Source organism: Euleptes europaea, chromosome 9 (genome assembly GCF_029931775.1).
Source record: "Euleptes europaea isolate rEulEur1 chromosome 9, rEulEur1.hap1, whole genome shotgun sequence".
Classification (NCBI taxonomy): domain Eukaryota; kingdom Metazoa; phylum Chordata; class Lepidosauria; order Squamata; family Sphaerodactylidae; genus Euleptes; species Euleptes europaea.
This window is the reverse complement of record NC_079320.1, coordinates 11,643,812-11,656,345: the sequence shown is the minus strand read 5'-3', so window position 1 is coordinate 11,656,345 and position 12,534 is coordinate 11,643,812. Positions and strand designations below refer to the sequence as shown.

Below are 12,534 nucleotides of genomic sequence, written 5' to 3'. Positions count from 1 at the left end.
ATACTGCTCTTTCAACGCTACTTTTTTTGAAAGCAAGGCTTGAGGTAGACTGACCTAATTTTACTGGAGCTGTGGATTTGGAAAAAGGGGAGGGGCTGTGGCTTAGTGGTAGAGCATCTGCTTGGCATGCAGAAGGTCCCAGGTTCAATCCCCAGCATCTCCAGTTAAAGGGACTAGGCAGGTAGGTGATGGGAAATATCTCTGCCTGAGATCCTGGAGAGCCGCTGCCAGTCTGAGTAGACAATACTGATTTTGATGGACCGAGGGTCTGATTCAGTATAAGGCAGCTTCTTGTGTTCATGTGTGTTCACTAAAATCCTTAATATGGAAAAGGAGACACATAGTCCTAAGAGCATTGTGGGAGTCTGGCTGCTACAATGTTTGCTGATGGATCTGGAGCTGTCCGTCCGTTTTGAATGGGCTTCTGTCTGGGATGTGTTTGACATGCTGGTAACGGTAGTTGATAAGGCTGTGGGGGGAAAGCGTCACCTGCTCACTCAGCACTTCTGCACGGATCGAACCGAACCGGGAAATCAAAAGCACAAGGGTGGACCAGGCTGTCTTTTCCTATAAGTTGGCAACCTGGGCTGCCTCTCTAGGAGAGCCAAGCTTGTCTCCCTGCTAGTCTTAGCCCTATAGGGCTCAGACCAAGGCTGGGGAGGGGATGTGGCTCAGGGGTAGAGCATCCGCTTGGCATGCAGAAGGTCCCAGGTTCAATCCCCAGCATCTCCAATTAAAAGGACCAGGCAGTAGATGATGTGAAAGATCTAAAAGCCATCTGGGTGACCTTGGGGCAGCCATTTTGTGACAGTCCCCGCTGCCCCGTGTCAGAGTTCCAACAGCGCCTGCAGACTCAAAAAGGTTGGGGACCTCTGATCTAAACCAACAGCAGTCACCTCCTGTGGAGCAGTGACGCCCGTACATTCGTTATGTATTATGTATTTTCTTTGGTCTGTCCTTAGTTGACTGCCAGTTAGTTTCACTGGCTGACCCAAGGTCTACATGGCCACTCTCCAGAAACTGGTATCCAAGTATAGTAGCACAATGCAGTCCTCCCTGCATGATGTTGTCTGTAGTTCCTGGAGAGGGAAGAGCTATTCAACTGTTGATGCACATATGCACCTAGAAATAACTGTATGTAGTAGAGTTGCCAGGTCTCTTGCTATGGCAGGAGAACTTCTGCTGGAAACTTCCATTGCTTGGAGTGGGAGCGGGAGAAAAAAAAATGATGTTGCATGTGTTGTGACATCACTGCTGGGAAAACCGGGAAGTGATGTAATGTCACTCTAGGAATTGCTGGAAACTCTATGGATTTTACCGTAAAGTTTCCTGCAATTCCCAGAACGAGGTGACATCCCTTCTGGTTTTTCTAGAAGCAACGTCACAGCACGTGCAATGCTGTTGCCTCCCCCCCCCATGTCCCCACTCTAGGGTTGCCTGGTCCCCCTTTGCCACCAGCAGGAGGTTTTTGGGGCGGAGCTTGAGGAGGGAGGGGTTTGGGGAGGGGAGGGACTTCAATGCCATAGAGTCCAACTGCCAAAGTGTACATTTTCTCCAGGTGAACTGATTTCTATTGGCTGGAGAACAGTTGTAATAGCAGGAGATCTCCAGCTAGTACCTGGAGGTTGGTAACCCTACCCCACCCCAAAGCTCCCGCCTGTCGCCTGGTAATCCCAGCATATAGCTACATTTCTGTTTATCAGGGGATGGGGTTTCAACGCTTTCCATTGCTTTTTTCCTGACGCTGAGATTTTTTTTCCAAATACAAAACAAACAAGGCCATTCAGAGTTGGCTTCTTTGCATAATGCATATAAGCGACAGAATTTTGCTTGGCTTGGCACAGAACTGGGATTATTATGGCACCGAAACACAGTTCTGGAACCCGACAGGCATAAAAGCAGCTGGAGGGGAGGGGGCGGATGGAGACACGGCCTGGTTGGAGACGGGCAAAGCCCACCTCTCCCTCCCGTTCCCTCTTCCGCTGCAAATTGCCCCTTCTCCAAAGGGGAGCTCCATCATGTGCCGTGAAGCCTCAGCAATGGCTTCTTGAGCAGAGCTACCGAACCGCTACTGAGGTGTGTTCATTATGCGCGCATGCAGAATTTGGAAGGACCGTTCCATTCGTTTCTTTCTGCGTGCGGGCATCCCAACGACAGGCAAAGAGCCACCTTTGTGTCGGCGCGGGGGCCTCGTGCAGAACACTTCCGCCGTTTAATACCGCGCTTGGCACCCGGCGTCCTCATTCGTAAAACCCTCTCCCACCTCTGGTCCTCGGGAGTATACTGTACAGCGGCAGGCCCTTCCACTATTTCCTGCCTGCGCGCAGTAATGTTCTTTGTTCGAGACGGCAAGCGCAGTCTAAATAAAGACCATCGCCCTCCGCCGCAGCGCCGAGACATCAGCTAACATTTTCGAGGGCATATGGTGCTTCAGGAGCCATATGTGGAGCTGTTTAGCGATTCTGGCAGAGAGGCGTGGAATGGTGAGATCCAACTGCCAGCACGGCTGAAAACAAGGACGAAAATGCTCCAGCGCTTTTGTTATTCATCACATACCTCGAACACAGCCCAGACAATATGCTGTCCAGGGCCTGGCTTGCATGGCTTCTACGCCACAATTGCTTCGGGCCTGGTTTTCCAGGAAGGGGGGGATTCTTTTCTCAAAGGTTAGCATTTCCCGTTGTTTGCCCCCCACCCTCTTTAGTCATCAAATGCTCCGAGGGGGGGATTTTCCTTGTAGGGGGGGTGAACACCTGCGATTTGGGCTCTGGTGAGCAACAGCTTGCCTGGAAACTAGCTGGTGGAATCATTGCGGGAGACTCACACAGGGCCAGTGCCAGGCTTTTTTGCCCCCTAGGTAGGGTTGCCAGGTCCCTCTTCAACACCGGCAGGAAGATTTTGGGGCGGAGCCTGAGGAGGGCAGGGGAGGGACTTCAATGCCATAGAGTCTAATGGCCAAAGAGGCCATTTTCTCCAGGGGAAAGGATCCCTATCAGCTGGAGATCCATTGTAATAGCAGGAGATGTCCTACTATCACCTGGAGGCTGGCAACCCTAGGCTCCACCTCCAAAATTTCCAGGTATTCCCCAACCTGGATAAGCTTCAAAGGAAGTGGAGAATTCCCCAGGGGATATGGCCAAAGGGGCCATTTTCTCCAGGGGAACCAATCTCCATCGGATGGAGATCAGTTGCAACAGCAGGAGATCTCCAGCTAGTAGCTGGAGGTTGGCAACCCTAGCCCTAGCTAACTACTTGCGCCCCCCCATTGCAAACCAATGTCTTGTAGAAAAAATAAAAACACAAAACTTGAAATTGCTAATTTTTTTTAAATCGCCCCTCAGGCCAGTTCTGCGCCCCTCTGAGGTCTGTGCCCTAGGCGACTGCCTAATGGTGGCTTCGGCCCTGGATGCACCGGCCGCTTTGTTTTACAGTTGGCCGTCAGAGCTGCTGTAGCATCGTGCGAGCTGGGCAGAGCCTTGCGTTGGTATAGTGGTTCGAGTTCTGGACTCGGATCTGGCAGTCCCAGGTTCAAATTCCCGCTCTGCTGTGGAAGCTGGCTGGGTGACCGTGGGCCCACACAGGGTTGCTGACTTTAGGGTTGCCAGGTCCCCCCTCTCCTCCAGTGGGCAGTTTTTGGGGCGGAGGTGAGGCAAAGATTGCATGCGCGGCAGCTGCACCGATGCAATCGCATCACTTCCAGTTTCCACCCAGAAGTGCTGCATCGCAAGGGGCCATTTACCCCTTTGAGTGGTAAAACGCCCATTGCAATGCGGCGCTTCTGGGCGTAAACCAGAAGTGATGTGGCGCAGCAGGCATGTGTGCATGCCAATCCTCAGCTGGTCAGCGGGCAGCCGGGTGGATTGGCGGGGGTTTGCCTGCCACCACCTGGCACTTGGCAGCCCTAGCCAACTTCCAGGTGGGACCTGGAGATCTTCAAGAATTATAACTGATCTCTAGATTAGAGAGATCAGTTCCCCTGGAGAAGAGGGTAGAATCCATGGCAGTATGCCCTTCTGAGGTCCCTCCCCTCCCTAAACCCCACCTTCCCTAGACTCCACCCCCCAAATTCCCAGGAATCTCTCAGCCTGGAGTTGGCAAGCCTACTCACAAGGCTGTTGTGAGGACAAAATGGAGGCATGGAGAATATTGTGTTGTAATGTTGTGATGTTGTAAGCTGTGCTGTGGAGAAAAGCAAGGTACAAGTATCTTAGTAAATACATGTACTACTTAAATTTGACTAATCCCCCTTGAAAGACAGTGTCAGTCTGTGTACCCCATGGCAATCCCACGTTGTGGGAAGAAGTCTTTTGTTCTCTCTCACTGAGCCAGTGTGGTGTAGTGGTTAAGAGCAGTGGTTTGGAGCAGTGGAGTCTGATCTGGAGAACCAGGTTTGATTCCCCTCTCCTCCACATGAGCAGTGGACACTAATCTGGTGAACGGGATTTGTTTCCCCACTCCTCCACATGAAGCCAGCTGGGTGACCTTGGGCCAGTCACAGCTCTCTCAGCCCCACCTACCTCACAGGGTGTCTGTTGTGGGGAGGGGAAGGGAAGGTGATTTTAAGCCATTTTGATTCTTCCTTAAGTGGCCAAGAAAGTCAGCATATAAAAATCAACTTCTTCTTCCTCCTCCTCTTCCTCCTCTTCCTCTTCTTCTTCCTCCTCCTCCTCCTCCTCCTTCTCGGTCCTGAATTAACTGCCAGTCACTTTGCTCCCAGATTGAGTATTCTGTCAGTGGATGAAATAGTTCTTTCCATTTCCTCCACCCCATGCCTAATTTCAGGGCTGGCCTGCCCATTAGGCCCACGTAGGCAAATGCTACCAACTATCTAGTCTGGAGATCAGTTGTAATTCCAGAAGATCTCCAGGCCCCACCTGGAAATTGGCCTCCCTGCTTGTGAGGTAGGCCCTCAGTCACCCAGTCAGCTTCCATGGCAGAGGAGGGATTTGAACCTGGGTCTTCCACGCTTCGTATGCAGCAGGTCCCAAGTTCAGTCCCACATATCCTGCTCTGAGCTCCTTGGAGAATGGGTGGAATAATAATAATAACAATAATGGATAGATAGAGGGATGACAGATGGAATAATAGAGGGCAAGTGGGTGCCTGTTCCAGATGATCACTTGTGAAGCAAAGGAAGCAGTATAGCTTGGTTTGCTGAATTTTTTAAAAAAGTCAAAACACACAACACTCGGCCCAAACAAAGCGGGGCTACAGTGCCTACCAGACTCAGAAGAATCTGTTCAAATCAAGCAAGTCGAAACAATCAAATGAAGCAGCTGACCCTCATGTAAAAATATTTCTAACTGCAAAAAAATAAAAATTCAAAGATCAACTTTAACAACTTTAGCAATAAAATAAAAATCAGAGAGTGGTCTCAATATAAGAGGTTTAGAACCCACAATATCTCATTGTGGCTTCATATTCACAAGAGGGGCCCTTTGGGGCTTTAGCCAGGGAGGCCTATTCCCTTGCCATTTGCAGGGGAGGGGCTGTGGCTCAGTGGTAGAGCTTCTGCTTGGAATGCAGAAGGTCCCAGGTTCAATCCCTGGCATCTCCAGTTAAAGGGACTAGGCAAGCAGGTGATGGGAAAAACCCCTGCCTGAGACCCTGGAGAGCAGCTGCCGGTCTTTCTTCAAAAATGTGTGCGAGAGAGTATAGTGTATTTATTTATTTCATTTGTAGTCTGCCTTTTTCACTGAGACTCAAGGCGCATTACAAAAGTACACACGAACACATGAAGTTGCCTTCTACTGAACCAGACCATCAAAGTCCATCAAAGTCAGTATGGTCTACTCAGACCAGCAGCGGCTCTCCAGGGTCTCAGGCAGGGGTCTTTCACATCACCTACCTGCCTAGTCCCTTTAACTGGAGATGCTGAGGATTGAACCTGGGCCCTTCTGCATGCCAAGGAGATGCTCTACCACTGAGCCACAGCCCCTCCCCTTATAAGAGGGTTGCCCAGAGGTCTGGAGAAAAGTGTCCTGTCTCTTTTATAGAAGCTTAATGTGTGGAAATGAGAAACTGAAGCTTTTCATGGCATGGAAATAAATAGCATTCCATTAAGCCTCTATTAAAGGAAGAGGGCATTCTTCTCCAGGCCTGTTGGCCACCCAATCAATCAACGATGCAATAAATGAAAATTACAAAAATAGAGAGTGGCACGCTAAAAACAATGTACCACATATAATAAAAACCAGTATAATACATGTGACTAGCAATGAAATACAACTCAATTGCAAAGTTAGAGAAACAGAACAATGTATCCAGTGCCCAAAACAATGAAAACCTACAATTTCACAGGCATAAACTATCACCCTCTTCCACATCCCATATAGAAACCCCCAAATTAGAAGCTGGCATTCATTTCATTAATTTACAAATACTTTTTGCTTAACACACACAAAGGGTAGATGAATTCTTTTCATCCCCCCCCCCAAAAAAGAAGAGATTAGAGAATCCTCCACAACAAATGGTCCCTGACCTGCAGTTCTCTATAAATAGCAGCAGGTGGAGTGAGACCAAAGTCTGAAACTACGCTCTAAATGGCTGATTGGCTGAAAAGCCGTTCCAGAGGATTATTGCAAACAACAGGTTCCCTGCTCCTTGAACCCAGATCTGCGCATATATTTTACTGGCATTCAATACATTTTGTTCTGAAAGGCTGAGAATGGAAACCATTGCAGCAATTCCAGAGAAGTGATGTGTTGCTGCAAAAATAAACAAATGTCTGGTGGCACTTGAAGACAAACATTTTTTTCCCTCCAGTATAAGCTTTTGTGAATTATAGACCACTTCATCAGATGCATGAGTTAGGTTGTCTCATATAGTGTGATGCACTTATGTACGATTCGCAGAGAAGGACTGAGAACACTCTCAATCACAGTAACTGGTTTCTGCTATCTTCTTACTGTTTTAAACGCCAGCAATTGTTAAGGTGCTTGTGAAGTCCTCAGGAGACAGTATCAGACTTCCTGATTAATTCTAATTTGGCATTTTCATGCTGGAGTCTCCCTTCTTTTGATGGAGAATGGTGAAGAAGAAGACGAATAGTTGGTTTTTATATGCCACTTTCTCTACCACTTAAGGATCAAACCAGCTTACAAGCACCCTCCCTTCCTCTCCCCACAACAGACACCCTGTGAGGTAGGTGGGGCTGAGAGAACTGTGACTAGCCCAAGGTCACCCACTGCTCTTAACCACCACGCCATGCTGGTGGTTTATAGATCAGCTACAGACTGTCTTGGGAGACTCAAATGCTCTTCCACCAATTTCCAAACATTGCATTTATTTCTAGACTTGCTATTCTCCCAACAACTGGGACCAGGGTGGCCATGTTGAATTTTCAGATTCATGTCCCTTTATTCTTTTGGATAACTGACTTATGTAGAGAGTAGAATGACATTACAGACATATGCGCAGATATCACAGGATCAGCAATCGAATGTGCCCAAGATGGTGTGGTGGACGTGGTGGTGGTAAAAAATGTCATCAAGTGGCAGCCGACTTATGGTGACCCCATCGGGTTTTCAAGGCAAGAGACATTCCGAGGTAGTTTGCCATTGCCTGTCTTTGTGCAGCGACCCTGATCTTCCTTGGTGGTCTCCCATCCAAGTACTAACCAGGGCGAACCCTGCTTAGCTTCTGAGATCCGATGAGATCGGGCTAGCCTGGGCCAACCTCCCCTTCACTTGTACACAGGCAGCTCAAGCTAACCTTTATGATGATATGAGGGGGTGGGAGGGGGGAGGGAGAGAACAATGAATGGAAGGCATTCCGAACTCTGGAACCCCTTCAGCTTTGTAAAAGATACAGCAGCCCTGTCGTCATTGTCGTCGCCCCCCCCCCCACACACACACCAGGGACATCCCTGTTCACATGATCCAGCGAAGAAATGTTCTGTATTCATCCCAGTTTGGGTTGTGGGCCAACGTGGTGTAGTGGTTAAGAGCAGTGGTTTGGAGCGGTGGACTCTGATCTAGAGAACAGGGTTTGGTTCCCCACTCTTCCACATGAGTGGTGGATGCTAATCTGGTGAACCGGGTTGGTTTCCCTGCTCCTCCACATGAAGCCAGCTGGGTGACCTTGGGCTAATCACAGCTCTCTCAGCCCCACATACATCACAGGGTGTCTGTTGTGGGGAGGGGAAGGGAAGGTGATTGTAAACCGGTTTGATTCTTCCTTAAGTGGTGGAGAAAGTCGGCATATAAAAACCAACTCTTCTTCTTCTTTTATAGTGCAATTAAACTAATAAGCAGCTCTTGGTGGCAACTCATGCTCATGATTTAGAAGCAGTGTAATTGGATCACGCTCCTCACCAACATCTGTTAACATCCTGTCAAATTATTTTCAAGACACTGTTTACTGATCAGACAAGCTCCGTGTCTTAGAGCCTCATCCGGTGCAGCTCTGGGAACTTTTCAGATAGTTCTCCAAGGAAGAAAAGAGATTTTCTTTGGTTAGTCTGAGACTGGCGTCTGGCACCCCAAAGGCAAACTAGAAAGGAAGAAGAAAAAGAATAAGGGTTGGTTTTTACATGCCGACTTTCTCTACCACTTAAGGGAGACTCAAACCGGCTTACAATCACTTCCCTTCCCCTCCCCACAACAGACATCCTGCGAGGTAGGTGGGGCTGAGAGAGCTCTAAGAGAGCTGACTAGCCCAAGGTCACCCAGCTGGCTTCATGTGGAGGAGTGGGGAATCAAACCCGGTTCTCCAGATCAGACTCCACCACTCCAAACCACCACTCTTAACCACTACACCACGCTGATTCAAGAGTTCAAGGCTGATACTGGACTTATGCTGTTGAAAGGACCAGAATCTGGTTCACGCATGCAGGAGAATGAGGTCGCAGCAGGCTGAGGTGATAGCATGGACTCCGTCACTTCAGACTGTGAGGAGTGGATTCTGGCTTGAGTGCTCCTTTGTGCAGACAAAAACCCCTTCCTGCAACTAGAAAGCTAGAAAAGCAAGGTTCTGTCCTGCACCCTATGTTTATTCGTTGAACTTTAGCTTTGAGAACAAACATTTTTAGGGGAACAGGCAAAGCAAGAATGAGAGAGAAAGGTGGCAGGCACACCAATATGGCAAACTTAAATTAGCTGAAGAATCTCTTTAGTCAAGGAGTTTGTTTACCTTGGCATTCTTTTTTCCCATATCCTAAATTGGAATGCCCATCAAAAAGCAGTGTCCCACAAAATTAAACCTGGGGTTGGTGCTATTGTCAACTTTTTTCACACCAAAGGTGGCAAATATATTCCAGGGGCTATTCAGGTTTTTAATCTGAAAATTACCCCAATTATCCTCTTTGGTGTTGCTATCTGGATAACAGTCATCAATGAATCTATAGATCGTCCACTGCTTCAGTTCTTACGAAAACTCCTAAATGCCCCTCGAGGTGTTGCTGGCGTTACTCTTCGTTCCGAGTTTGGCCAAATGTCACTTGAAGCTAGGGCGTGGTTGGCCGCCTTTAAACTACACCTTAAACTGTGCTTTAGCACTGAGGGGTTCCTAGCTTCTCTGAAGCATGACCCTTTCAAATCTTCATGGCAAAAAATCTTAGATGAGAAACTGTCATTGTTGGGCTTCTCGCAGGATATGTTATTAGATCTTGGGAAAACTGAAGCTTTTACCAAAATTAAAAAGCGCATTAAAGAGCTCGATTATAACGGCACTACTTTTCGTGCTCGTCGTGTTTGTTCATCCCAGTTCTTCAGAATACCCCCTCCACGTGGTCTGCCTGCCTATACATATTATCTGACAACTCCTCGTCTTTGTAGAGCTTTTTGCTTGGCTAGATTGAATGCTAACCCTTCTATGGTAATGCAGGGCAGAATTCTGAATATACCATACTCAGACAAGATCTGCCCTTGCTCTTCTGGCTCTATTGACTCATTAGCTCATGCCCTTTTGAAATGCCGCTTTTACGAGGAACTTGGATAGCACTATATTTCCCCCCTTTTAAAATACAAATCCAATGCCTCTGTGACTGACATAATGCCTTTTTTACTAAGCAATAGGGACCCCAAGGCTACATCGTCAGTGGCAAGATTTGTTTCAGTCTTTATATCCCTTCAACACTAGATATATGCTGCTCAAGATCAATTGATCAAGGAGCTTCTAAGGGATAAAAGGAAAGGAAAAGAAGAATCTCTTTCTTTCTTTTCACTGATACTTGGGAGTGGTAACTGTGGGCAGGGCTGGCTCACCAAACTACAATACATAGGGTTCCTGGAGGGGGGGCATGAAATGTGTGTGTGTGTGCTGTCAAGTCACGGCTGATTTATGGCAATCCTGTAGGGTTTTCAAGGCAAGAAGTGTTTGCAGGTGGTTTGCCATTGCCTGCCTCTTCATGGGCTGAGAGAGTTCTGAGAGAACCGTGACTAGCCCAAGGTCACCCAGCTGGCTTCATGTGTCCGAGTGGGGAAACAAAATCCAGTTCACCAGGTTAGCATCAGACGCTCCTATGGAGGAGTGGGGGAATCAAACCCGGTTCTCCAGATCAGAGTCAGTCCACCGCTCCAAAGCACTGCTCTTAACCACGATACCATGCTGGCTCTCTAACTGGCCAAAGGTCACCCAGCAATCTTCTATAACACGAGTGGGGATTCAAACCTGGGTCTCCCAGATCCTAGTCCGATACTCTAATCACTACACCCCACTGGCTCTGAAGATTACCAACCTCCAGGTGGGATCATTCTGGAGAGCTCCCAGAATTGCAACTGACACTCGGAACACAGAGACCAGTTTCCTTTGGAGAAAATTGCTGCTTTGGAGAGGATTACCATAGTGTTTCTGGTGATTCCTGGAGTGGTGTAATGTCCCTTCTGGGTTTACCCCAGAAGTAGGGTTCCCAGGAGAGCCAGCATGGTGTAGTGGTTAAGATGTCGGACTAGGAACCGGGAAACCAAGATTCAAATCCCCGCTTATGCCGTAGAAACTTGCTGGGTGACCTTGGGCCAGTCACACACTCTCAGCCCTGATCCTGGCTAGTATTTGGATGGGAGAGCTCCAAGGAATACCAGGGGCTTGACGCGGAGGAAGGCAATGGCAAACCACCTCTGAATGTCCCTTGCCTTGAAAATCGTAGGGGGTCACCATATGTCCGCTATGGCTCGATGGCCAAAAAGGGATGCCAAAATCCAGCTGGGGCCTGGGGATCTCCTAGAATGACAACTGATCTCCAAATGACAGAGATCAGTTACCCTGGAGAAAATGACTGCTTTGGAGTGTGGACTTTATAGCATTATAACCCTGCTGAGCTCCCTCCCCTCCCCAAACCCCCACCCTTCCCAGGCTCCACCTCCAAATATCCAGGAATTTCCCAACCCAGAGCTGGCAACCCTACCCAGAAGTGACATAACACCATCACCTGATGAAGCCCCCCTCCATATTCCCGCTCCCCGCCCCAAAGCCTGCCAGCTGGGTGACCTTGGGCTAGTCACAGTTCTCCTAGAACTCTCGCAGCCTCACCTACCTCACAGGGTGTCTGTTGTGGGGAGGGGAAGGGAAGGTGATTGTAAGCTGGTTTGATTCTTTCTTAAGTGGTAGAGAAAGTCAGCAGATAAAAAACTACTCTTCTTCAGTTGCCAGACTAGGTTGGCAACCCTAGTCTGAAAGACTTTTTAAAAACGGAGAAAGCTCAGATGACGTACCGCTGATAGCACACCACTGTTTACAGGACGTAGCAGGATCCACTTTGGTTGACAGTGAAGCAACAAGGAAGCATTTCTCTCTGTCTCCTGTAGTATTTACTGAACGTTGACAGCCAAACTACACCTAATTCTTAGGGTTGCCAGGTCCCTCTTCACCACCGGCGGGAGGTTTTTGGGGCTGAGCCTGAGGAGGGAGGGGTTTGGGGAGGGGAGGGACTACAATGCCATAGAGTCCAATTGCCAAAGCAGCCATTTTCTCCAGGCAAACTGATCTCTATCGGCTAGATCCGTTGTAATTCCAGGAGACCTCCAGCTAGTACCTGGAAGATCAACAAGAAAGAAGGCTCTGTGCCGTAAAGTAAGTTTTGGCAAGCAAAAACAGCACACAAATAAAATTAGAAAATTTATATAAAGTGTCAAAAAGGGGCTAATAAAGTGACAAAAGACAAATAACTATATACAGTATGTACAAAATAGGTATGCACAATGTAGACAAAAAGGTTGTTCCAGCACGTTGTACCACATTATAATGTAGCAGATCCTAATCCAACAGGTAAGGATGGCAACCCTACTAATTCTGCATTAAGTTACTAAAGTTATAATAAACATTCCCAGTTAATATCCAAGAGCAGATGTCTTAGTACACTTCTAAGTCTTGAAATATCTAAAAATTGTGACTGGTTGAGCTTCTTATGGTTTCAGACTGCGCTGGGCGTCTGGACCGATCCATCGGGGTCCACAGTCCTGATTAAAAATAGTTCTCCTGCTTTGTCTGTAGAATGAATTCTGATGGGGAGACCAGAGAACAGCAGACTCTCTGCCTCTAAGATCTGAAGCAGATCTATTTTTGCCGGCCTTCTCCATCCACCCCTACGTTGCTTAA

General features: G+C 48.1%; 1 non-coding gene across 1 annotated transcript; it reads left to right on the top strand.

The window, feature by feature from the left end:
• Positions 1 to 5,485: 5,485 nt before the first annotated feature.
• Positions 5,486 to 5,557, top strand: TRNAS-GGA (transfer RNA serine (anticodon GGA)). The gene has a single exon. It is a non-coding gene; the product is annotated as a tRNA-Ser (tRNA).
• Positions 5,558 to 12,534: the final 6,977 nt, after the last annotated feature.